Below are 27,489 nucleotides of genomic sequence, written 5' to 3'. Positions count from 1 at the left end.
TTTATTTCAGTTTCCACGTTTGTGTATTTACAAGCGGTATAGTATTCATAATTAGAGGAAAGATTCTGGAAGGCTCTCAAGGGAGTTGAAGAGAAGCAGAAGGGTCTTCAAGCGTTTCAGATTCTTGATGCTCCAACTGTTTATCACCTGCGTCCAAGAAAGTTAACGTTTTCAGCAGGCAGACTCGAGCAGGCAGGTCTGTGAGGCAGTGATTGGCAAGGTGAAGACTTTGCCATTTCTGGAGCCTGGATGGTTCTACGCCAGAGATGCCAGGCAGCTGTTGCTCAGTGTGAGCATCTGCAAATTCCCCAGGCAGCCTATCTCAGGGGGGTCGCCTTCAGGCTGTTGGAGTCCACTTAGAGGACGGTCAGACTTGGTAAAAGACCGATTTCCCCGGGCACGAGGCACATCTGAAACGACAGACCGCTCTCCCTTTCTGCGCTCCTCTGAAGCACCTGTATCGCCTTGAGGCCAAACACCACCAGAGGCAATGAGATCAGGGCCGGACTGGGAACAGAAAACGGCCCTGGCAAACTGCTCAGCAGCCCCTCCCCCCCCCCTCCCCCCCCCTCCCCCCACTGGGGTGAGCGGAGTGCAGTTGAGCAGTTTGCGAGGGTCGGTTTCGGCCGATTTTGTTACCAAGGGCCGATATTGCCGACCCCCGGTAGCAAAAACGGCCCCCGAGGGGCCCAAAACCGGCCCCCACCCTAGCAGCCCACCGGGGAAACGCGCGGTGCCCGCTATGGCCAGTCCGGCCCTGAATGAGATAAGCTGTTTCCCTTCGATTTTTAGCTGCTTTTTCTTTCCAGAGACGGCCCGTCATCAGTTACGTACTTCTAGAACTATAGACTCATTCGGTGTGAAACATGGTGAACATGGTGAGGGTATGGTATCCAAACAGAATGGCCTAGCTATCGTCTGACAAATACATTTAATGGAGTAGTATTTTGTAAATTACATTTAAGCCACAATATTTATGTCAAACACAATTTTTGTTATACCTGTTCTGACGTATAACCATCCGGAGAGCTCAAATTACAGGAGAGTAGGGCTTTAAGTGGGAGGAAAAAACTGGGGGGTTTCTCTCAAAGGGGCGTGGCCACTGTAATTAGTGGCGTGGCTTGAAAACACGTAAACGAAAAATCTGTGCTTAGCACAGTGTGCTGCCCGACTTGTATTTTGCTGCTTCTGTCAGTACATCCAGATATATGATACAACAAGTAATATCATACCTACAAGTCAGGACTTTTGGCTTTGTCAATGGCGGTTAGTTGCATAAGATAAATAAGCAGCAACTATGGCTTGTATATAATATTGAAAAAGCTTCCACTTAAAGCCCTTGTGACACCACAACAATGTTGCTGCTCCTAAGTTTCAAAACGAGAAGGGAAATCCAGAGAGAAAATTACTCTTTAAAGATTTTCCTTCCCCTTCAATGCTCACCTGGCATGACATCATGCCGTAATTTCTCCACCAGTGAGAAGTGAGCAGTGTGAGCACGCGCACATCGATGTGCCTGCTGTCTCTGCAGTGCGGAAAAAACACAGACCGCCTATGTCAGGGCAGGGGCGGCTCTAGGCTCATGGTGGCCCTGGGCAGGGAGCGTAGGTAGGGGGCCCCGGAAGAGTGGGTCCAGGCGGGGCAGAGCGCGGAGGCCAGTGAAGAGTGGGGGGTCAGGGTGTTTGGAAGTGGAACAGAGCTGGAGGCCGCCAAATCCCTGCCAGGGGCCGCCACGCAAATAAGTATCCATCCTCAGAGGATTATTATATTAAGGATATATATTGGCGTGGTGGCCCATTCCCCGCAATGCTATGTTTGCACAAGAGCCAGGTGTGTGTCCTCGCACGCGCTAGTGCTGCTGGCATTAGACAATGCTTGATGGCTGTTTTTTGCCCCATGAGCTCGCTCTCTCTGATGTCCTTGACCTTGGGTCCTGGACACCCTTCTCCCTGAGCTCAGTCCCTTTTCTGCTGCAGCTGTCCCTTCTAAATGTGCGGAGAAATGAGAGGCTCAGGCTCTGCTGACCAGAATGGGACTTGCCGATGATGGGGCCCTCTGACATTACTGATTTTTGTATACAATACAGAACTGTGTGCCTGTCCAATGTGACACACCTGCTTATGTGTATGCCTGTATGTAAGCGAAAAAGAGAGAAGTGGAAGGAGAACAACAGAAAAACGAATGAGTGTGCGTCAAAGGATGCGGAGAATGATAGCATGAGATAGTAAAGGTACAGAGTAAGAAAGACTGTGGGGTGTTAGAAATCAAATTGAAGACAAAGAAAACTTAAAAGAAATAAAGTGGGTGAGGTTAAAAATATAAGTATGAAAAAGCTAGGATCAAGAGTTAAAGCTCGAGATAATTCAGAGCTACAAGGTTTGCAACATAAACACAGGTGAAGAAACTGTAAAAATGAAACACCGAGATGTAGAGAAAGACTTAATCAAAATTAAGGGAGAATTACTTTACCACTGCTCCCCAATACACTGCAGCAGTGGCCTGTCCCCTGCCAAAGTGGTGGAGTGAGCCGGGCAGGCAAAGGGAGGGGGGAACAGACAAAATAAGAATAAAAATTGAATACAGAACTTACCTGATGGCCTCCGCCTCCACTATCCGCTCCATCCCGCTCTTCCTGGTTCTGGGACAGGCTCCCAGAGTGCACTGCGCCCAACCATAACACACTGCATGAAAGCAGCATCAGGATTGGCCTGAGCGCTGGGAGTTTGCGCTCCCAGGCAGATTGGGAACCTGTGCCTGCTTTCTCCAAGCCCAAGCAACTTAACTGTGGTTGAAGAAAGCTTTACAGTGCATGAGGGTTTGGCCAGCCTGAGATAGCCGGCTAAGCCATCATGCGCAGTGAAGGGAGTACCCACAAGTCCCGTACCACAGTGTCATCCCCCTGGACCCACCCCAAGACCCATGGGGACGGGTCCAGGAGAATCAAAATAAAACGATAATATAACCAGTTTAAACCCCGTTTTATTATCATATTAGTTGCGGGTGGTGGCAGTGGGGGGCGGGGCACCTAAGCCCTAATGGAGGGGCCGCCGCTGATATACTGCCTCTTAGAGGCGGTCAGAGGAGCTATGCTTGATCGTTAGAATTTCACCATCTTGTAGGAAAGTTCACAAGCCGCCACTGAGTTTGAAAGAGACAAAGGAGAGGAAGTGGCTGAGGTCACAGCAAGGGCAGAATATTCATATCAAGGCAGAGAGTTGAACACCATACATTAGTGCCCACTGCCTCTCTATTCTACTCAATAGAGACGAGCACATTCCAGTATTCTAATATAGATCCCGAACCTGTGAGATTGCAATGAGATATAGTTCAAACCCAGTTCTTCATTTACGTAAACAAGTCACATTATGGTCATGAGTAATGGCGGAATGTGCACCCCTCTCTGCCTTACTTAATAACCAACTTGTATATTGTACTAATAGGATTGTGAGTATGGAACAGTGCTTAAATTGAGCCAGTGGTTTCCATTGCTCAGCGTCGGCACTTAATCATCAACACCGGTGCTTTTCATGAGCAGTAGTTAAGGACACATTCATTTATGGTAGGCATAGGGAGGTTACGTGATTTACCCAGAATCACCGGATGTTGAGCAGACGCCGAGATTCAAACCTGATTTCCGAGCAGCGAAGTCAGCAACTCTGGTCATTACACCACATCCTCTCCTCACCTTCATGGTTAGTAATTGGTTCTGTTGTAGGCATCGCTAAGAGGAGAAATGGGCTGGTGCAAGCTGCCTCCTGAGGAGAGCTTCAGCAGTTATTTCTTTGCAAATTAACCACTGTTATGTGCCAAATTATCTATCGGCATCATCCTTTGTTCGAACAAGTACAGATGCTTGTTTGAACTGGCGGGAGCCAATTACAGCAATCATGTCCATTGTCAACATAACTGCTGAAACCAGATTTCCGTGTATTTATGATGGTGTGCTAAAACGTCCCGGAGGGACATGACCGGAACGCACGTAGACTGCATCTTCATAGATGACATTTGAATGCCCTGCTCCTCCTGGATTTGCTTTCGTGCTAAAGCTCCCTTAAGATATAGCTTACTGGTAAACCCTCCCTAATAGGTCTCTGGAGGCACCTGTGAGTAGTTGTCTCCTTGGTTCTTACTGCTTGTTTTGCCTGCCCTCTGGACTAAGGCAGTGTCCTATGTCAAGGGCAAGCAGCCTGTGCACTCAGATCACAGAGGAACTGTTCTGGACAATCTCGTAATGTCCTAAGGTTATAGATTTCAGTGATATAAAAACTAGGGATATGTATAAAAACAAATTATCTCTTCTATTTAGGAAGTACGCATGAGATCTGGGAGTCTTATCTACCTAATCCCAAACAACCCTCCTCTGAATAGCAGACATACTGAACGTCCATTTTTCATAGTTGGACATGTTAGAGGAGAACTCTTTACCTCAAACAAATATTTGCCCAACTTTTTTCTTTGACATTTATATTTGATTAGACCCAGGAAGGTATAAATCCAAGTGGGAAAGTCCTTCAGTTGTACTACTGGGTGCTGCCATTTCCTGAAGGTATTTCCTGTATGATTAGAAGAGGGTACTTCCTGTATGATTAGAAGATGGTACTTCCTGTGTGACGTGCTAGTGGCTCGGAAGCCCCACTTGAACATGCACTCATGTTAAAAGGGCAAGTTGATTCGGCTAATATTAGCAAGAGACATGTTATATAGAAAGTTCTGGCTTTTGAAAGTGGTGGCATTTAATAGGGCGATTGCAATGTTCTTATTTAGTCTGTTTTAAAACATGTAAAAGGCCACTTCAGTATACTAAATTTAACAGTGTTTGTGTCACATGCTTTCACATCTCTGGCCTTCTGGTGTCTCATCTGTGTGTGTGAAACTGGTACCCTTTCCTGAGCCTAAAAACTATAAAGTGCTATACAAGGGGAAATATTTTCATTTTTTTAAACCACATACATTGCATCTATGCCGAAGTGCACAGCACACACCCATTCATTGCATGGGACCTTTTTAAGTTTGTCTAGGCATAGGAATTTGTGCAAATTCAGTGGCAGACAGAGCGCACTGATCTCACATTCGCCTCTGCGTCATGGTGTGCAGCTGTGCGTCGCGCAAGGCAGCCTAATTAGAACACCACCACAGGCACTGACAGCGACAGCTGGCCGGTCTTAACAGATATAGCTCTGTGCAGTGCAGCAAATTTGTTTGCGGTGTTGCATGAAAAATTATTAAATCTGGCCCTAAGCGCATAGGCTAAAATTTAGTGCCCACTTAAAGGAAAGTAAGATTTTCTTGTTTGCATCAAGGCATAACCACATGCAAATGAGGGAATGCCTTTGTCCGTATGGCTCCACCGTCTTAGACATACAGGCACATGAGCAAAATGGCGCTTGACAGAACGTACATAGGGGCTTGTATATTTACAAGCCCCTATCGCCAAAGGAACATCACTTTTAGTGACGTTCCTGTGGCGATAGGGGCTTCACTGTATTCACAAGGCAGCATTAACCCATGTTAAGTGGCTGAATGCAGCCTTGTAAATAATTCAGAAAAGGGGGTGGTGATGGACAGAGCATCTGAATTAAGCAGACTACTCCTACCCAGTCCAAAGATCAGGGCTTGATCCATCACCGTTTTTTAGCTCACTGCACCATCCCAGCTCAGAACCTGGCTATATGCAAATTAGTCTGTCCCTGGCCCAGTGCATCATGGGAACAGGGCAGACCAAACTACCAAGCCAATTCTTATACTGGGAAGGAAACAAGCTTCCGGGGACCGGTTTCTGGCATTACAGCCGTCTTCGGCCCGGCTTGCTTGAATCCTGATGGTGCAATGAGCAAGGGACTCACATCTGAGTATACCCTTCCACGCTTATGGTGGACAAAATGATTCAGAAAAGGGGGTGGCGATGGACAGAGCATCTGAATTAAGCAGACTACTCCTACCCAGTCCAAAGATCAGGGCTTGATCCATCACCGTTTTTTAGCTCACTGCACCATCCCAGCTCAGAACCTGGCTATATGCAAATGAGTCTGTCCCTGGCCCAGTGCATCATGGGAACAGGGCAGACCAAACTACCAAGCCAATTCTTATACTGGGAAGGAAACAAGCTTCCGGGGACCGGTTTCTGGCATTACAGCTGTCTTCGGCCCGGCTTGCTTGAATCCTGATGGTGCAATGAGCAAGGGACTCACATCTGAGTATACCCTTCCACGCTTATGGTGGACAAAATGATTCAGAAAAGGGGGTGGTGATGGACAGAGCATCTGAATTAAGCAGACTACTCCTACCCAGTCCAAAGATCAGGGCTTGATCCATCACCGTTTTTTAGCTCACTGCACCATCCCAGCTCAGAACCTGGCTATATGCAAATTAGTCTGTCCCTGGCCCAGTGCATCATGGGAACAGGGCAGACCAAACTACCAAGCCAATTCTTATACTGGGAAGGAAACAAGCTTCCGGGGACCGGTTTCTGGTATTACAGCCGTCTTCGGCCCGGCTTGCTTGAATCCTGATGGTGCAATGAGCAAGTGACTCACATCTGAGTATACCCTTCCACGCTTATGGTGGACAAAATGATTCAGAAAAGGGGGTGGTGATGGACAGAGCATCTGAATTAAGCAGACTACTCCTACCCAGTCAAAAGATCAGGGCTTGATCCATCACCGTTTTTTAGCTCACTGCACCATCCAAGCTCAGAACCTGGCTATATGCAAATTAGTCTGTCCCTGGCCCAGTGCATCATGGCAACAGGGCAGACCAAACTACCAAGCCAATTCTTATACTGGGAAGGAAACAAGCTTCCGGGGACCGGTTTCTGGCATTACAGCCGTCTTCGGCCCGGCTTGCTTGAATCCTGATGGTGCAATGAGCAAGGGACTCACATCTGAGTATACCCTTCCACGCTTATGGTGGACAAAATGATTCAGAATCGCCTTGTAAATAAGGCACCCTTTCACGCTATACTTAGCGTCAAAGAGATGAGCAAAGGGTGTCCCGGTGGGCATTCCACCACTACACCCATTGATTTCGATGCTGTCCCCTTTTTACAAGGGTGGTGCAAATAGGAGGCAGTGTTGAAATTAAGACCAGGGAAAACCTGGTCTTAACATGGCGAAATGAGGAGAAATGCTTTATTTCTCCATGTTTTTGCTGTTTTTATTGTGCAGCACATATAGAAACAGCAAAACACCATGAATGATTGTTCATGTGTAATAAGGTGTCCCTTCCTGTCAAGTCAAGTCAAGTCATAAAATTTATATAGCGCACTACATACCCAGAGGGTTTCAAGGCGCTTGGGGAGGGGGATTATTTGTCAAATATCCACGATTATTTGTCAAATATCATCATTTAAAAAATGATGGTTTGCAACTGCTTTGTATTCGGCACACTGCAGCACACATAGAAGTTACAAATCGCCATTCTGGAGTGTTTAGATGCAGGAAGGAACATCTTCCCGCACATAAACAATCAGTCCCTCAATGCAGGCGTCCTTGCACCATGATGCACGGGTGCCTACATTGGCGCTAGGCATCTTAATTTAGCACCAATGCAGGGAGAAATGCTGGGGTACACCGTATTTTTGTAAATTCAGTGCATCCCTGCATTTCTAAAGTGACAGAGTGCAGCATTAGCTATTTTGGAGCTAACCCGTGCTCCGCCACTTTATTGTCAATATGCCGGAAAGGGTGTGCCAATCAGGAGGCGAACCAAAAGCTTCCCCACAGGGTCCTAGTTTATGAGGGGCCACTTAAGATGTTCTTGGTAAAAACCATTTAAAAATTAACAAGACTCATGTATTGGCAAAGTTTGTGGCTGAATAACAAGTATTTATTTTTACTCAACTCATTTTATTGAACTCCGAAGAGTGAAAGGCTGAATGTCCCTAGCAGGACATAAACCTGTTGCCATTACCTCAAACACAGGTTCCTTGAGGGGATACATCAGCTCATTGAGCCACCAGACCCACCAGAAACACATGTTTACAAAGAAGTTATTGGGGTGCACTGAATCACACTGTTCCAATATTTGTTTACCTATATAAGTAACATTGTTAGCATAATATGAACTAACATAATAAAATACAAAACTAGTATGGTTATAAGAAGAAGCAAGCTTTACTAATGGGTGGTGTACTATTTTCTAAACCGTGAAAATTGACTGTAAAAGATTGCAGAGAAGATGTAACAAATTTTCCTTATCTGTACAAATATCATATTGATTCCTTTCTGGAAACATTTAAGCCATTATCTTTCTCTCATGGTTCAGCACAAAGTATTGATGCGCCTTATTTCTTTGACAAACTGCTCTAGAATTGCTGTGGACAGCTTTGCCCTGCTGCTGGGGCTGGTCCAGGTGTAGAGACGGGAGCCAAGATGTAGAGTAGACTTTCTCCTGTGCACATTGTGTGCTCATTTTAAATACTTGCACAAAAGAACACAAATATAATGGACTGGTGTAATATTGCAGAGAGTGCTGGGACGTGGAGACATAGACACAAGCAGGAGTGGCTCCTGGAGGGAGTTCAGTATTCCAGGAGCAGAAGTTCTTCTGTCAGTTTTGTTAGGCTGTTGCCCGTGAACTATCGCGAAGACGGAGGACTAGGAGCAGGGGCCTAATACGGCAACAGCCTAACAAAACTGACAGAAGAACTTCTGCTCCTGGAATACTGAACTCTCTGTACTTTGGATATTACAAAAATTGGAAACCATAATAATTTACGCCATATATGTGAAATTAGCCTTGAGAAAGCCCCGGCGCAACTCGCCAAGAGGAGGCGAAACACGTGTCGGCTGTCCATGTTCCACAAAAAATAATAAAGATGTCCTATTGCAACCAGAAATAGTTCTGTCCTCTGTATGACAACTTGAAAGAACGGATATTATTCCTGATAAGAACTCTTGTAATTTTCTATGGAGTACACACTCATCACTTCTCAAACCTGTATTTCTACATGAAGCCCAAGAGGTCCAGAGCTTCGAGTGTGTCTCCATTCACCTGTAAAAACAGCTTATCTAAGCGTTGTTCAAGCCTTAGAATCCCTGGACCTTTGCTACCTTGTCCACAGCTCCTGGAGGGAGTGCTGCGGGCGGTGGGGTGGGGGAGGTACAGGGTGGGGGTAGTAAACTAGGGCATGCGGCAGAACGGAGGTCAGTAAATAAATAAATAAAAAGAATTACATTGCACACGCTGCATCGCTATTTGGCGATGTCAGGAGCGGGTGTTTACACACACTTTATAACCTGTGCTCACCCTTGGGTAGCTAGGCACTCAGCAGTCAGGCTAATCACAGAAGCAATGTGTTAATCATTGACACAGCACTCACTCATGATAAATCCACTGACATCACAAAAGAGGCTTCACGTGTGATGTATGTAGATAACATTTGTATTCAGCACATACAATAATCAACACAACATGAACATCATCTATTTCGGGGTATAAATCACACTTGGTATTATTACTAGCTGTACTCGCCCAATAGCATTGAAATTACATCAATATTAGGCACACTTGGGACAGATACTATTTCTAACCCCCTCAGCACCCTTACGTGGTGCAACACGCTGTTAATGCTAGGCCCACCCTAGCAATTCTTATAATTCAATACCACACAGTTATAGGGTGCACCTCAGGTCAGAAATATGTACATAGAAATAATTCTAACACTTTTTAGCAGCACCATGGGCTGGGGCCACATGGGTAAAACCAATGTCAAACATAGTGTTCTCCTAGCAAGAAATCAATGCATAAGGCAACACCAGTAGCCAGTGTCATGAATCACAATCTTCATACTGTCCCTTCCAGACACACACTCACTCTGCACTGATACGGGGTGCAACGGAAATCAGGCAGGTCCGTATGGAACGTGCTCACACACATACGCACTCAGCACCGTAATGCAGTGTAACTGATACCCAGCAGGTCAATTGATAGCACACTGCAGAACCTGTGGCTAAAGCCTTCTTCCACCCTACAGCTCACCCTGACTATTCTACACCAACAAATGGAAGATAACCAGCCTTCCCCCGATACTAGGCTGCAAGGGAATGAAGTCCCACTTAGTCAGGGTCCGAGGGAAGTAGGTGGGGGTAGGTAGTAGGAATAAACAGTGGCGTCACTAGGGGTGGTGTCACCCGGTGCGGGTAACTCATGGTGTCACCCCCTCACAACTTACCGGATGGACCAACTCACCCTCTGCCTGCACCATGTCCCCTCTGTCTGCACCATCTCTCCCTCTGCCTGCACCATCTCTCCCTCTGCCTGCACCATCTCCCCTCCGCCTGCACCATCTCACCCTCTGCCTGCACCATTCCTCCCCCTCCGCCTGCACCATCTCTCCCTCTGCCTGCACCATCTCCCCTCCGCCTGCACCATCTCCCCTCCGCCTGCACCATCTCTCCCTCCGCCTGCACCATCTCTCCCTCTGCCTGCACCATCTTTCCCTCTGCCTGCACCATCTCCCCTCTGCCTGCACCATCTCTCCCTCTGCCTGCACCATCTCTCCCTCCGCCTGCAACATCTCACCCTCTGCCTGCACCATCTCCCCTCTGCCTGCACCATCTCGCCTCCGCCTGCACCATCTCTCCCTCTGCCTGCACCATCTCCCCTCTGCCTGCACCATCTCTCCCTCTGCCTGCACCATCTCCCCTCCACCTGCACCATGTCACCCTCTGCCTGCACCATCTCCCTCTCTGCCTGCACCATCACTCCCCCTCCGCCTGCACCATCTCTCCTTCTGCCGGCACCATCTCTCCCTCTGCCAGTACCATCTCTCCCTCTGCCAGTACCATCTCTCCCTCTGCCTGCAACATCTCCCCTCCGCCTGCAATATCTCACCCTCTGCCTGCACCATCTCGCCTCTGCCTGCACCATCTCCCCTCCGCCTGCACCATCTCCCCCTCTGACTGCACATCCCTCTGCCTGCACCATCTCCCCTCTGCCTGCACCATCTCCCCTCTGCCTGCACCATCTCCCTCTCTATCTGCACCATCTCCCTCTCTGCCTGCACCATCTCCCTCTCTGCCTGCACCATCCCTCCCCCTCCGCCTGTACCATCCCTCCCCCTCCGCCTGCAACATCTCCCCTCCGCCTACAACATCTCACCCTCTGCCTGCAACATCTCACCCTCTCCCTGCGCCATCCCTCCCCCTCCGCCAGCACCATCTCCCCTCCGCCTGCACCATCTCCCCTCCGCCTGCAACATCTCACCCTCTGCCTGCACCATCTCCCTCTATGCCTGCGCCATCCCTCCCCCTCCGCCTGCACCCCGGGGCACTGCGAAACACAGCCGATATTACAGAAAGCGATTTCTTTTAACTACAGTATTACTTGGAATATGTCATCTGTTTTTGTCTGTGGGAATTTCAATCTTGGGAGCTTTCTGGGCAATTTTAGTCCATTGCCTGCCTGAATTCAGTGACTAGCAATACCGAACCCTCTCATTTCAAGTAACCTCTTCCCTTCCCAGAAAACTGTTTTTATACCCGAGAAGTGTTTCCCTTTGACTTATATATGCCCATTCAGTTTAGCACTTCGATCTCTGCACTGCGATGATTTTTTTTGTGCTTGCTTGTGGTGTTTTTCACGTGATGGTTGGAAAGTGAATTGCTTTCATTAACATCATTAAGCTCCTGCCGGCCGCAGACTGAGCTGTGTTACATACACAGCGTAACTGATTGATTGATGGTGTCACCCCATGTCAGGGGTGTCACCCGGTGCGGTCCGCACCCCCCTAGTGACGCCACTGGGAATAAATATGAGGCAGTCCTCAAAAAAGGGCTTGGCAGCCAATCGGGAAGTTCACCCACAGGATGCAGAGGAGTAGCAGGCTGAGGGCAATAGTCGGTCACTTTAAAGGGTTCCACAAGGACTGTCCGGCACCAGCCCAGTTCTGCGAAGCACAGGGATGTCACATATTTCCTTCAGCCTCTTCTGATCGCTCTCAGAAGTGTTCCTTCAACCCAGTCAGTCACTCTCACTACCCAAGCCTGAGCCGGGCAATACTACCTGGCAATATGATGTCGTTGGGGGGCCGGGTGAGGAGAGGGAAGTTGGTCCACCGTTTTGAGAGCCACATAAGGAGCAATTGATGAATGCAGAATTAAGCAGGGAAGCCTCTCAGAAGAAGGAGGCACCGCAGCAGGTACACAGTGATCAGAGTCACACCCTGGCCATCCAGGCACAATGTCTGTTGCACATTGATATAGGTCAAACCAGACCATTCCTGTCACACACAACGAGGAATTGCAAATTCTGTACCTCCATGGAAAGGAGGCACAATGTCCGGTGTTTGTTAATATGGGTCGTACCGGGAAATACCGGTCACGCACACAGCCGCTAGTTCAGCAATGCCTCACGAGGTAGAATAAGGCATTACTACGGTTACGCCCCCTCCTCCATGAGTGTAACATGTAATCAGACAAAGCACGCAATGAGCATGCAGTTGGCATGTTGCAGGAGAGAGATGCTGCACGTTAGAGGAAGTTGGCCTCGCTGGTCCCACAACTGGTGAATCCACTCACCACCAACAAGACGCGTATTTGCACACACCTCAGGGGGTAGATGCCTTAGATGCAGGAAAGAGTTCTAGTACTTCACACAAGGCAATCCAGTCTCCAGGCATGATTCTTAGTTCGAAGCTCACGCTGCGCTACCCGCGCTCCCACGCTACCAGTTGGGATCCAGCAGACAATGTGGTTACTTAAGAGGGCACCTATCTCCAGGTGTCACAAGTAGACGGTGTGGGTCCCTTGTAGGAGATCTTTGATGTCCCTGAGACCTCTGAAATAACAGGGGGTAAGCCACCAAGCCCCTGGAGAGCACACTTTAGGGTGCCACACAGTAGGTAATCAGCACAGGCCAGCCGCTTTTCAGGAAGGGCGCACAATCCCTTTCAGTGACAGTAATCCTCCTACTGCACAACAGATTCCTCTGGCAGTGTGCACCACGTAGTTTCTGGTTCTCCGGTCTCACATCCCCACATGTGTATCTCTGCCCTGCTGAAGCATGTGCATCAGTGGTTATTATGGAGTGTGCCGTTGAAGTAGGAGTAGTTCAGCGATGCCTACCCTAAATTTGAGTCCTGTCTGCTTTGAGGCCAACGAATACAGATCTTAATTTTACTCTTTAGTGGGGCCATAATCTGACTCCCAGGGGCCAAGTGTCTAAACCACTTCCTCCAATCTATCCCTCTAGGCCCTCAAATGGCAGAGGTCTGTCGTTCCAGTTGCATGCCAATGTTTTATAGCTGTCACTGGGGAATGCCCAGATGTGCTCCAATGTGGACTGGAGTCAAGCTAAAAGGCACACAAAGAGTTTTAGAGCAGACAAATGCCCACTTTCTAGTAGATACATTTCTAATCTAGCAATGACAAACCACCTTTATCATAGGAAAGGGTTTGTCATTGTGAATCCAATGAAAGGAAACATGACAAGGCTGCTGCCCTGCAATCCACTATTGCAGATTGAAGTAATTCCATCTATTTCCCCATGTTAGCCTATTGGAAGAGCAAACCTCATAGGTGGTCAAAACACACATTGGTATTTCTCACTATCTGGGCAGGGAACACACAAGTGTACCTGCCTGGCCTTTCACTACCACTCTCTTTACCCGTTATGATGTACCCTGTGGCACACTATTGGTAAAAGTCCTCTCAGGATGGCTAGTGATTTAAAAAGGCCATCCTGAGCAGAAGCACAACTGCACACACACCAAACCAGCAATGATAGGCTGGACACATGTCTAGGAACACCATAGGTGCAAGTGCGCACTACATCCTGTAATGGCAGGCTGGACACATGTTGAAGAATATCAGTGGTGCAAGTGTGCAGACTGGCCTGCAGTGGCAGGCTGGACACATGTTTTAAAACATCATAGGTGCAAATGCGCAGACCAGCCTACAATGGCAGGCTGGACATATGGTTAAGCACATCACTGGTGCAAGTGTACAGACCAACCTGCAGTGGCAAGTTGGACACATGTTAAGCACATCATTGGAGCCAGCCTGCATACCGGCCTGCACTGGCAGGTTGGTGAACTGTTTCACAACCATCAGGTAAGCACCACTTCCTAACGTGTGTAGGAAGTGTACATGCATTTTCATAATGAATTTGTAGTGGCAAAGTAACCCAAGCCTTAAGGCCACAACAAGAGCATAAGCAAAACCTGGAAGGTGTCCGGTGGGGAGAGCCGACCCCCTAGGAAGGGAAAACCCACATGGGAGTTCTTCCCTACCCGGGCAGGGAACACGCAGGAGTAACCACCCAACCGCTCATCTACCCCGAGCTGCAACCCTCAAGACTTACCCTAGGACTGCTCCGGTGGTAGTGGAAGGCCCCCTTAGGGTTGGCAATTGAGTGAGAAAGGCCAACCTGAGCATGATACATGTTTGACAGACTATTCCGGTGGATGGCACAATCAGTGCTGCATCCCACTAATAAATCACAAATTATAAATGTCCACAGGGGAATCATTTAGTAACATTTATCATTCAAAATCTTGTCACAATAGTGATAATTGATATATTCATACAGGGAAAAACTTTAGTAAACACCAAAGTTTGTACCAATGGTTATTTAATTCCACAAGTTTTTTTCAAATGTGAATTTCAAAACTGGCAAGAAAACATACTACTGGTATTTAACATTCATTTGACTGTAGTATCTTGAACACCTTTTGCTTACAAATCATATGGAAAGCAAAACACCACATTGAACGAGGTCAAACAAAACATTGCATCTGATTTATGTTCTGCATAATCAGTGTATCAATATAAGCAAAACGGTACTGGTCGATTGAGTCTGGCGTGAGAGGACAGAGCTTTTGCCGGTTCCGTGTTAGAAAGTGAATATACGCTGTATAAAAACGAAAGACCTGTTCATGGGATGTCTTATTCATTGGAAGATATACGTATTAAAGTGAAGATTTACGAAGGATAGTCCCTTTTGGGACAGTCCTTGGATATTGTGACAAAATTTGGGTGTGCAACACATACCGCCCTGATGATGGTCTCTGGGATCTTGTAGACCGACGTGGGACCGAAACGTCGATGAAAGAACATCGTTTTGCTTATACCCAGTCCCTAGGGGATTATCGGTTCGCCCTATCTTGTACTAGCATCCCACTACTAGCCAGTACAGTACCTGCCTGGGCATGTGGCATACCTTTTTACAGGGCACTCACAGGAATTACATCAAAACAAATCAAGTAAGCACCCCACCAGCATGTGTATGAAGGGCGCATGCACTTTCCCACTGCATGGCAGTGGGAAAGTGCCCAGAGTCCTAAGGTCATGAAAAGAGAGTCAGCAAAAACTAGGAGGACAAACGTGTTAGGGGAATCCCCCTAAGAAGAACCATGTCCAACAGAGAAGCTTCTACAGATTAAAGTGTTCTTGTAGCTGATTAGCCACAGGAAGGGATGGCATGGGATGGGGCAGTAAATGAAGAGCTCATGTGGCGCAAAATTTGGTTTTTTGAGAAGGAAACAGAGTCAACCAGTTTCAAGTGTATGCAGAAGATCCGTGTTAAAAGGTTTTGTCCCAGATGGTGGAAGGACCCCTGAAGGAAGAGATTAAATGGCAAATGATGGAATGAGAGCAGCATCATAGAAGGTTGCTTTTAGAGAGCACATAATGACAGGGATTGGGTTGTCAAGGGTTGAAACGAGTACAAGGGCAGGGTATGTCATGGGTATGAAGGTTTACAGCTTGTATGGTGGAGATGTCAGTACTTAGACCGAGTGTGCTGATTTGTTTAATCAAATAATCAGAGATGTCAAATTGATTTCATGGAATGAGAAATATGAGAAATGGAAGAGGCTTGGATCTGTGTTAAGACCACTTTGAATAATGCCTGAGTTTTCTTGTTAGTTTTGTGGATGTTTTCTAGGTTATAATTAGTCTGACAGTAGCAGTGTTTGCTTTCTGGGTTTGTTTTTCATGTTTCCTTACACTTAGCCACGCTCCCTTTTCCTCCCCATAACAATGCTCATTACTCGGAAGCGCAGCGGACGAGTGCAGCGGACGAGTGCAGCGGGCACTCCCTCAGCACGCCAAAGACACGCCAAAGACTAGCCCGTCTGTGCCCGTCCGGGCCAGGACGGGGCACGGGGCAGAAGTCTATGCTCATAAAAGGCTGGTAAGATCCCCTAGTCAACTAAGAGCGCTACGCCCGATCACTAACATTAGGTGTACAACGCTCGAACTCCACAAAACAGGAGTCATCTCCTGCCCAAACTGCAACCTTACCATTACCATCCGCCAACCTTATCCTGACGTTGCGAGGAGGCACAGGAAACGCAAACAGCCTTGCAACGTTGAGGCACAAGAATACTTGTTCTATAGTACTAACTGCCGCTCACTACCGAAACGCAAATTAGACATCTTTAATCTCCTATTGGAAGATAAACCTAGCGTCCTCTTCCTGACAGAAACGTGGCTACACGAGAGTGCTGGCCCGGACGTTGCTACTGCCCTCCCCGCCAACTATGCAATTACTAGGATAGATAGAAATAAACAACTAGGTGTTGGAATTGCAATCATCTTTAATAGAGATTTGAAATGTACGTTAGAACCAGTTGACATCCCTGACTGCGAAGCCAGCTATTTTAAAAAATCTTTGAACCCGAACTTCACGATGTCTGGCCTATTGATATACCGGCCCCCTGGCAATTCATCCCAATGGGCGTCAAATCTAGCCAATCATATCACTCCGTACTACATAGTCTCCAAAAACTTATTGGTGATCTCAACTTACATCTTCACGACCCTTCTACCCCCTTTTGCTCTAACTTGTTAGATGATCTGACCTCCCTTATCCTGACCTTAGTCAACTCTGGACCTACACATAAAGCGGGCCATCTACTCGACCCCATCATTTCTAATATCAACGAGCTAAAATGGCATGACACCACCCCCATTTGTTGGTCTGACCACCATTTAGTAAAATTCAGCATCAATCTCCCACCTACCACCACCATGCAATCTGTTTTTCTAGCTACGTCCAGGAAAAACTGGAAATTACTGGACATGGCAAAACTTAACTCAGCACTCCATGAAAACCCTCCTAGAAACGGTCACAACATGGACAGCTTAGCAGTAGCTACTCAAAATGGCTCAGTGACGCCGCTGATCACTGTTTACCCGCCCCTCATATCAGAGGAAACAGACACCGTCACCCTGCCCCATGGTTTAATGACCTTTTGAAAACTGAAAAATTGAAATGTAAGGCACTTGAGCGTCAATGGCGTAAAGACTACGCCCCTGATGTAAAAAAGACCTACCATGAAGCCAGAAATTTATACCACACTGCTTGCGCGAAAGCGCGAGCCTTGTTTGTTTCAAACACCATCATGGAAGCAACCAATAAGCCGAAAACTCTTTTTAATAAGGTTAAAGAACTTGCGGGTGCACAAACCACAGCCACGGCTCTCCCTCTAAATACTCAACAATGCCAAGATCTAGCCTGTTTCTTTACCGAAAAAATCGAGAAAATCATCAAGGACATTAAAACCAACAACAATGAACCATCCCCTTTTGCTGCCTCGGAACATGCTCCCTCCAGCGAAAATACCGTGGAATCCTGGCCTCCCATCACAGTTAACATACTGAAGACCATTTTTAAGACCATCAAATCCGGCTCCCCCAGGGACCCGATTCCGATTAAAGTAATTAAACAACTGGACGATCGCTCCCTGGAAATCATCGTGGGTACGCTTAATTACTCGCTAGAACTTTCCACAGTTCCGGCCCTTTGGAAACACGCCATGATAACGCCATTGCTAAAAAAGCCCACAGCAAATCCGGAAACCCCAGCAAACTATAGACCCATATCTCTACTCCCTGCTTTCTCCAAATGCTTAGAGAGACACGTCCACTTGGTCTTATCCACCTTTGCTGAAAACAACTTGCTCCTGCACCCTTCGCAATCGGGTTTTCGGGCTGGTTTCTCGACAGAAACCACCCTTCTAGGAGTTACAGAACACATCCGGAATCTCCTTGATAATGGTCAAACGGTCGCGCTCGTGCTTTTAGACCTGAGCGCGGCCTTTGACACCATATCCCACAAAACACTCATTAAGGCGTTATACAGGAACGGTGTCCGTGGGAAAGCGCTCGAATGGATTCGGTCCTTCTTGATGCAACGGACTTTCCAAATAACATCCTCCTTGGCCTGCTCCGACACCTTCAAAGCCCCTCACGGAGTGTCACAGGGATCTATTTTGAGACCCCTGTTTTTTAACCTTTACCTCAGGCCCCTGGCCGACCTAGCGGAAAGATCTGGACTTACCCTCATGACCTACGCCGACGATTCCCAAATTATTTTCTCCCTATCTGAATCTTGTCCATCATCTCCATCTCTCCTCAAATTAGGGCTTCAAAACATCCTTAAATGGATGAAAAGAAATCAATTAAAGCTCAAAACAGAGATTCTTCTTCTAGGGAAACAACGAGATCTTTGGAACCCTTAACACTGGCCAAACCAGATGGGTCATTTTCCCACCCCAGTTACTCAAGTACGTAATCTGGGAGTCATCATGGCTAGCTCCCTCTCCAAGAACCAACAGGCCAGCAAAGTTGTCGGCCTATGCCTTACCATTATCAAATGGCTGAGGAAAATCTTTTGGATGCTGCCCTCCTCCACTCAAAAAACCGTAGTCAATGCCCTCATAACATCACAACTTGACTACGGCAACATTCTGTACCTTGGTTCCAACAAAGCGGTAGCCAGTCGATTGCAACTTGTCCAGAACGCAGCTGTTCGACTACTGTGCAGAATCCCCAAAAATTCTGGAGTCTCGAGCTACCGTCGTGAACTCCACTGGCTCAGGGTAGAAAGCAGAATCCGTTTCAAAGCCCTGAACTACATGTTCAGAATCAAAGCAGGCATTGCACCCAAACACCTTTTAGCTCTGGCTCATCCTTACACTCCCAAGCGAAACCTTCGCTCGCAATCAGCTGCCAACTTCTGCGTACCAAGATTCAAACTGGCAAGAATGGGAGGCAGATCTTTCGCCCACCTTGGACCATCCCTCTGGAACGCACTCCCTCCCTACATTCGAAAGGAGGAAAACCATATTGGGTTTAGAAGGCATGTTAAGACTTGGCTATTCGAACAATAACCAGAATAGCCAGTAATCTCCTGCCATCTTTATGCTGTGTCTCGGCGCCGGGAAACCCTTTTTGGGTAGCTGTCGCGCCTTACAAATTAAAAAAAATAAATAAATAAATAAATATTTGTTGTTTTGGCATCCACTGCATTAGTATACTCTGTTGCACAGGCTCTAGGATATTTTCCACAAACAAGCCAACTTCTATCTTCAGGAAATACTGATATTATTGAAAGTCAAGTATTTTCTTTCGTCCATAATTTCAAGAAGCCTCTCTGACCCAGTGGGATCATTACTCCCACCCTAGCCTTACTGCATGAAGTAGATCTGGTAACACTTGTCAGCTGTGGGTGGTGGAATGTGCAGATTCTCGTGGGATCCTCGCTCTGTCTTCCATCAGCTGAGGGCTGCAACAGATATCTTGCAGGCTAGAGACACTCAGCATCTGGCGGCTTCACAGGCTTTTGTGTTGGGTCCTTAAAACTGGTGGCCGGGGGAGTCGTTGAAGTTGTGCTGTGCCGCGAATTAGCTAACCACCCTGCAGCTGGAGGGAGCCTAACTACATGAACCAGAAACTCTCTATTTTACTGGCTCACCTGTGTAACACAGCACCTGTATGCCAGGAGCCCCATGCAGGTCTGATCACTTGCCTTCTTAAAGGGGCTGCAACTATTTGAAGGATCAGTCGGCATAACAAATGCTTTATAATTGGTGATGACGTGTTCCAGGCTTGAAAGTGACAGTGGTTCGAAGTCATCAGTTTTATACTCCAAAGTGTTTGTACTTTTGAGTGAGGCCGATTCTCGAACACTATTCCAATGCTTCATTGATATTGACAGTATGTCACCAAGCTCAGGTTGTTTTCATTTAAAGGTATAATGTATGTTACCACGCAAAAAGCCATATACAACTGACTCTGAAATGTACATAATTTCACAGCGTCACTCTACGCCTTCACTGCATCAATATCCCTACGACGGTTAAGACCAGGCATAAGGAATGACGCATGGCTTTTGGTATGGGACTCACCTATCTGTTGTGGCACATTGCTGAAGTTGCGTCACTTTCATGAGTAACTCAAGCAATGCATCACTTTTGTGCCAACAGATGTGTCAGTATTTCTGACACATCTGTTAATCCTTGCGCCATGGAGCACTGTATTGTAAATACAGCACATCCATGGTGGCGCAAGGACATTTGGCATGGACGCAAGGAAACTGACGCATCTATGCAGATGCGTCAGTTCCTTGTAAATCTTCCCCATAGTTTCTGTGTTTCAAGTACAAGTATGGTCCTGCAAGAGCCGGCATGCTTGTTGCTCTTGGCTGAAAAGCAAAGACTGTACAAAAGTCACCCTAGGGGCATGGATTCACTTGTGAGCTATAGAATATATGTATGAAAATAGGGAAGGAGTGTAACCTAATGTGTTCTTCCTATATTTAGTAATATGCATAACATTGACAATTTTGTTGTATGCTGACGATTGAGTCTTGATCAGCCGAACCCCCATCGGACTTCAGCGCCTCCCAGATGCGACTCACACATTTTCGCAAGAACATGTCCTACAAATAAATGTTAAAATAAACAAAACCATGGCAGCAAACCACCACAAGAAGTCAAACCCTAGCTAGTATCTGGCCGGCAAACGTCTTGACCAAATAACAAGCTACAAGTTTCTGGGCCTGTTGTTAGACCATAACAACTCCTTTAAGCTGCAGCTGGAATCCTTGAGAAGGAAGGGAGTCACGTTCTATCTAGCGCTGAAACCAATGAAGAAGATGCTGCCGGATCTAACTCTTGACCCTTTTTGAGAAGTTCTGCCAGCCAAACTGCAACCTACAATCACCTATGGAAGTGAATCCTTGACCTGTAGAGACACTGCTACTCTCGATAGCATAATGGCATCCTCTTACCGAGCAATATTCCTCCTTCCCAAATATGCCTCACCGGGCCAAATTAGGTTGGAATTTGCACCTTCAAAAACAGGCGTTAGAAAGGAAGGGAGCCTTCATAAAAAGCTGCCATAAAATCAGAGCTGCTGAAATAGGGTCTTTAAATAACCATCTCTGGGTAGAGCTGCTCCGTACTGGAAAATTGCCAGCCAACGTGTACCTTCAGGAATCCATTAAAACTCTAGGCTTGACAGATGCCTGGAGCATCTCAATGGGTCATTCGGTGTTTAAAAAACTAGTGACAAAGACAGCAAGATTAATATCATCCATAGAGGACAAGAATGCATTGTCCAAACGTGCTCGCGGCTGGGCTGTGCTCAACAATTATGATGTCCTTAAACCCCAACCCTATCTTAAGGCACAAACAAAGATTGCCACTAAGGAAAAGTTCTTAAGACTTCGGTTGGGAGTTGGCCTGATTAGCCCATTCTTACTGCCTTGGGAAAGAAGAGGAGGTGACCAGCTTTGCCGTCTGTGCACCTGCGGGACGGAGAGTCTTATTCACATTATATGTATCTGCATGAACTTAAAGGACAAATGGATCTCCTTGTTGAAACCATTCTTTAATCTGCATGAGGTCAGGTCTTGTAGACAGACGGTGATGCTGTGCTTTAATCCAACTTAAGTACAGCTAAATTGACGTCTTGCTAAATTTTTCGAACTAACTGAAAAAAGGCTGAAAAATCTATCTTCAGTTGTCACAAACTAGAGCCGTTTAATGGCCTTTGCTCCCCTAGATCTTGCCCAGTAATGCTACATTAAGGTTTCCTAAATTGGCATCGTGAAACTAAAAGTAGGTACACCAGGTAGTTGTTACTTGCCGCGCAGGAGCATCCCATCAGTTTAAACAGATAACCCTTATCAAACTGACTTTTTACAGACTGAGCATTAATTGCATCAGGGATTTAAGTACATATGAGCCAATTAGTTGTGTAATTTAAAAACAAATTTTTTACGGATAACACGATGTAGTTATTTTAACTTTGTAATTTCTTTATTTAACGCAATCTTGATTTTATTGTTTATGTATTATATGCAATGGTTTTAATTAATCAAGCATAACTAATTTTACTGACTAGTTATATGCATATTAAACACTGTTACAGCATGTTTCTGTATCCAGCTCAGCCATTTGCAGCAGTCGCTCCTCTCTGAGCCCGTCTTACGCTCCATCGTGCACCTTCCACCCACCCCACCAGCTCTTCATTGTGTCGGCTGCCACTGTCCTTGGACCACTCTTGCCGATACAGTCCCTGTTTCTCTCAGCAACCTGTGTAGCAATAGTGATGAAGAATGTGTTTATGTATTGTTGTTCCCCAGAGGCACAGAGAGTGTTGACACTGTCTGCATGTGTGGCAGCAGTGCTATTAATTTTAAAGTTGCTGTATCATAAGGAAGATATGTGCTAGCAACAGCACCTTGTGACAACGAGGCAACCAACAATGTCAAGGGAATGTCCTATATCAGGTTACACAAGCAAAGGTCTTGAGAATAGCAAATTATATAAAATTGCACAAAATATTTTCTCCACCACAGCATCAGCTGCCGCTCAGTGCTTGCCAACTTGCATCATTTGCATTGTAGATCATATGAGGTCAGTCATAGGCCATGCTTGCTTAGGAGCTGTCTTTATGATGAGAAAGGTAAACTAGTACCTATTCGCCTGCTATGCTAAACACTGGTTGTAACAAACTGGTCGCAATTTGCAACTAGTATTTTAGCACCAGTGTAGGATTTATGAACCAACCTATGTACTAATAGTTTGCTCCTAAAATTCCAACTCAGAATGGGTCATAATCCAACCTACCTTATGTATAGTAATTAGGTAGGAACAAAATTGCGACTCACTCTGATTGGTGGTTATCACAAGAATGGTTGCTTGTTAGACTCAACAAACCATCATGTATGTGATAGCTTTTAAAAGCAGTACACATTTTTTTTAATGCAGTGAATTTTCCTTAGAGGAAATGTGGCTGCATCAAAAAAAAAAATATTTAAGGAAAGTTTGTCTGAGAGTTGGCAATGCTCCCCTCGACCACTACCTACTCCCCAACATTTTGTTTTAATTCACATAGGGCATGAAGTCCCAATGGGCCACCCCAACTTGGGAGTCAGGAACTTTTCAATGTTTTGCAATCACATTTGGTTACAATGTATGGATATATCTCATACCAATTAGATATTTGGAAGGCACGCCTACAACACACCACTTCCAAGCACCGAATCGATATGAGGTCACAATGACATTTTAGAAGTCTGTAAATATTTGCCGGCTCCTGAAATGGGATTGGTACAACAGAAAAGGCATATTTGTAGTTGCAAACTCTTCATGCAGGTATTTGTGACCATAAAAATGCTTTGTACATCTGATAGTATCTATTTGACTTAGGCCTTTCAGGTTCTCATCTCTATGTGATATGATTTTTTTAACCCATGAAGGGACTCCAGAAAACAACACCCCAGAACTGCAGGGGAGGGGGATTTTAGTAGCTTAATTTGTGCCAGTGGATTCCAGTGCTCAGCACCGGCACTTAATTGTCAGCACTGGCTCTAGTGACAGTCCACCACATGGTGGTACTGTCTTTTTTAAATTTGTAGATGAGCACAACAACCCTGTTTATTAAGTCAATACATTAGAAATTAATAAAATTACTATTTCATACCATTAGTATAGCTGTGTGTTGCCTGAAATATTACAAGGCAAGGATGTCCCACGAGTTTGCCACTAAGTTGGTAAAAAGTGTACTAAGGTGCCAGGTTCTTTGTTGTTTAGCAATACCAATCACACAGATATAAGTAGAACAGGAAATCAAATCACTGGACATAGGCCAACCATTATGGACATTTATCAAATGGCAAAGTATACCAATATAGCACACATATTACTTATATTCAGGTCAAAGCTAGGAAAAGAAAGCCGGAAAATTGTTTTTGGAAAAATATATATCATTTGTGTATTTATTCAAGTATTCACAATTATCACAGTTGTAACAAATAGTTTAAAAAATATACATGAAGTATATTGTACATTTCATTAAAAGCATATAAAAATCACAAAGATAAACAAAACCAATTTACACAATGTGGGTTTAAAAAAATTCGTAGGAACAGGGGTCGACGCGGCGTTTCGGTTAAGGAGAAACAATTAACAACCTTCTTCAGGACCAAGTTCTAGAAGGAAACAAACAATTACTTTTTTGCGTTTACAGATTTTCACAGACAAAGCATATTACCAAAAACATTTCCTGTTGGCTAATCTTTTACGGCGTTTTATAATCATTAGATGGTTGGCACTAGTCAAAAACGAATTATTCGTAACTTTATTGTTACGAACGCTGTTTGTGTGCTCGGGTAGAAATATCTCACCAACATGCATTTTGAAAGCGCGAACATGCAAAAAATTCCCCGGAGCTGCGGGAATTTCTGGCAATTCCGCGTTCTCCGCGAACCGCGAAATTACCTAAATTCCGCAAATTCCATGAGCGGAACGGAATTTACCGCCGAGGGCTAGTGCAAATATTAAGCAGAAAATGGGTTAACATGGGCATGTGTGCTGGCCTCTGTGTTGTTTTTTTTATATACTGTGGATCTTGCAGCTGCATTAAAGTCATTCACACAAGATCATTCCCTCCTTTACTAGGGAACTTTGATCATCGTGAGCTTTGATTGCAGTGTTTAATTTGTACCAATAAGTGCCGGGGTCTTAAGCTTTGCCCAGAGGCCTGCAGCCAGCCTATAGACTGTGGGTGTGAAGAATTACCAAGGCTGCATAGTTTTGATTTCACCTCCTGTCCCTTCATTCCATCTTGAGATACTAGCTACCTCTTCATCTCTCTCTTTCATGATCTTTTTCATCCTTGCTTTCTTTATTTCTCATTGTCTGTCCACCTTCTCATTTTTGCCTCCTTTTCTGTTTTTCACCCTCTTGCCTAGGGTGAAAGTCTGATGAAAAAAAATAAAAGAGGATCTTGAAAAATGAGTGCCTGTGGATCCCACCGGCAACCACCGGCTTAAATTAAGCACTGCTTGATTGTCGACATAGATGATCGTGTCCTATTTAATCTTATACTGATTAGCCTACAAAGGAAGTAATCCACTCCAGCTGACTAGGCTGCTGAAGGTATTACAGACAAATTTGCATAAAACAAAGACATTAAGCAAAATATTTCTGTGGAAGGTTGGAATTGAGTTTAATTGGGATATTATGTGAGGGTTGTGCCAAGTCATTAGGCATTGGTTTATGGGTCCTATTAGGATAATGAAGTACATCATTTGGAAGGCATTTCAGAACGGCGAAAAGGTAAATATTAGGTTTTTTTACCCTTGTGGAAACGGCATTAGCTCTTTAATGCTTAACTGAGAGGGGTGTTTTGTCTGCACAGCCGATAGGGTTGTTAAAGTACCTTCATAATGTTCGCCCTGAAAGGTGTTATGATAATTGTAATAACATAAAGAGGATTGCACCTCTGTAGTTCTTTGGTTGGCCCATCAATGTGCAGTTTTAACTATGTTTACAGTCAGTCGCTGCTTTTATGCCAGATTTTGCATTGGAGGACTATGATTTGATGAGAATTGTTTTGGTTTATAACGATTTTAGGATTTTGTAATTCGATCGTGTTAACTCTGCAGCTGCCCTGTGCAGAACGTTATTCCCGTGATTTGTATTCGCCCAGAACCAGTTTCGTGAAGAAAGTTCAAGTTGAAGCTCTACCTCCGTAAATCAGAGAGTTGCTTCAATTACTGATGCCAGGGGCCTCATTTATGAAAAGTGACGCATCGCTGCGTGAAAACAGCGATGCGTCACTTTTCACTGCGCACTCCTTGCGACATTCCTGATGAGTCATATTTAATGTATGACGCATCATGTCGCAAGGAGTTACAGATACGTCAGTATTTCTGACAGATACGTCGGTATTTCTGACGTATCTGTAAGCGCAAAAGTGACGCATTGCTGGAGTGTGTCACAAAAGTGACGCAACTCCAGCAATGCGTCCTTTCACATGGGGAAAGCCCCATGTGAAAGGGCTTGCGTCAGTCTTACGCCTGCTGTGAGGCAGGCGCAAGATTTTGACGCAACAGCGTCCTAAAAGTGACGCAGTGAAATCTCATAGATTTCACTGCGTCACTATTACGGCTTTTTGCGGGTGAACGTCCCCTCTGCATACATTATACCTGACGCAGGTATAATGTGGCGCAGGGGTTAAAAAAGTGACGCATCTACCTAGATGCGTCACTTTTTAAATATGGCGCAACAAGGCGCCTTTTTTACACCGCTGGTGCGTCACAAAAAGTGACGCACCGGCGGTGCAAAACTGATGCAAGGCCTTCATAAATAAGGCCCCAGGGCTTTAAGTGGGGAGGTCTCTCAAAGAGGTGTGGCTTAAGAAGCGAAACGAGGAGTCCTTTCCAAGAGGTGTAAGTGAGAGCGCGGCTTAAATGATGTAAACTTAAAATCTGTGCTTCCCATGGTGCACCACCTGACCAACATTTTGGTACCCCTCTGTGAGTTTTCTTGTACTGCAGGCAGAATTAAGACAAAATAATTGACACACCTAAAACAACCCCATCTCCTGGCTTTGTAAATGCTTATTAGCAGTATCAGATAAATGAGAAACAACAATGATTTTGTTTTGAATAATTAAAATTAAAACAGTTTAAATCGAGAATATATGAGACTGAACAATGAACATTACTATGGTCTGTGGATGGAGTAGTGGTCTTTGAAGTGCCTCAATCACTTTCATTCTTCCCTACACATCACTTTTCTTTGCAGTCTCGCACTTTGTAAGACATTTTTCTCCTCACATGTTTCAGAAATCCTCCATCTGCATGTCTCACTCTTCATCTCTTTCCTATTCAGTACCTCTTCTTACTCTCTCCTGCCCTGCATGTACTTCCTTGCACATCCTTCTCTTAGCCAAGCCCTCCCACAGAACACACAGAGGGCCAGATGTATGACAGTTTTTTGCGTGTTCAAATGGGTTTTAGACCCATTTGCGCCTGCAAAAAACCTGTGGCCCATGTACAAATCCTATTTAGCGACTCACAAATTGATTTGCGACTTGCTAAATAGGATTAACGACTCGCTATTAGAAATGGGCGTTCCAAGGGCGACCCTTCCTAAGAGCAACTCTGAACCCTATGTAAGAAAGTTTTGCGACCGCATTTGTGGTTGCAAAACACTCGCAGTTTACCACCCTCTTCAAGAGGATGGTAAACCAGTCGCAAAGGGGTCCCCAGTGGATCCCTTCCCCTTTGTGGATGGGTACGCAAACATTTTTTTTAGCAAGGAGGTGGTCTCAGGAACCACTGCCCAGGCGCGGTGCGTCCATTGGGGCGTAGGGGCGTAGCCCCCCTAAGTCCCATGGACCCACTGCGTCGTCGCTAAAATAAAAATGCAAATATTTAATGATTGCGCTACCTACCGGCCGG

The 27,489-nt window shown here is 45.7% G+C and overlaps 1 protein-coding gene and 1 pseudogene across 1 annotated transcript in view; one reads left to right on the top strand and one right to left on the bottom strand.

The window, feature by feature from the left end:
- Window positions 1-27,489, top strand: part of SLCO5A1 (solute carrier organic anion transporter family member 5A1) — a 372,433-nt gene that overhangs the window by 88,081 nt on the left and 256,863 nt on the right. The window lies entirely within an intron of this gene.
- The window catches only part of LOC147724301 (uncharacterized), a 75,636-nt pseudogene continuing 48,198 nt past the window's right edge, over window positions 52-27,489 (bottom strand).

This window comes from Lissotriton vulgaris, chromosome 4_1 (genome assembly GCF_964263255.1).
Source record: "Lissotriton vulgaris chromosome 4_1, aLisVul1.2, whole genome shotgun sequence".
NCBI lineage: Eukaryota > Metazoa > Chordata > Amphibia > Caudata > Salamandridae > Lissotriton > Lissotriton vulgaris.
The sequence above is the reverse complement of the archived record's forward strand: the minus strand, read 5'-3'. Positions and strand labels throughout refer to the sequence as shown.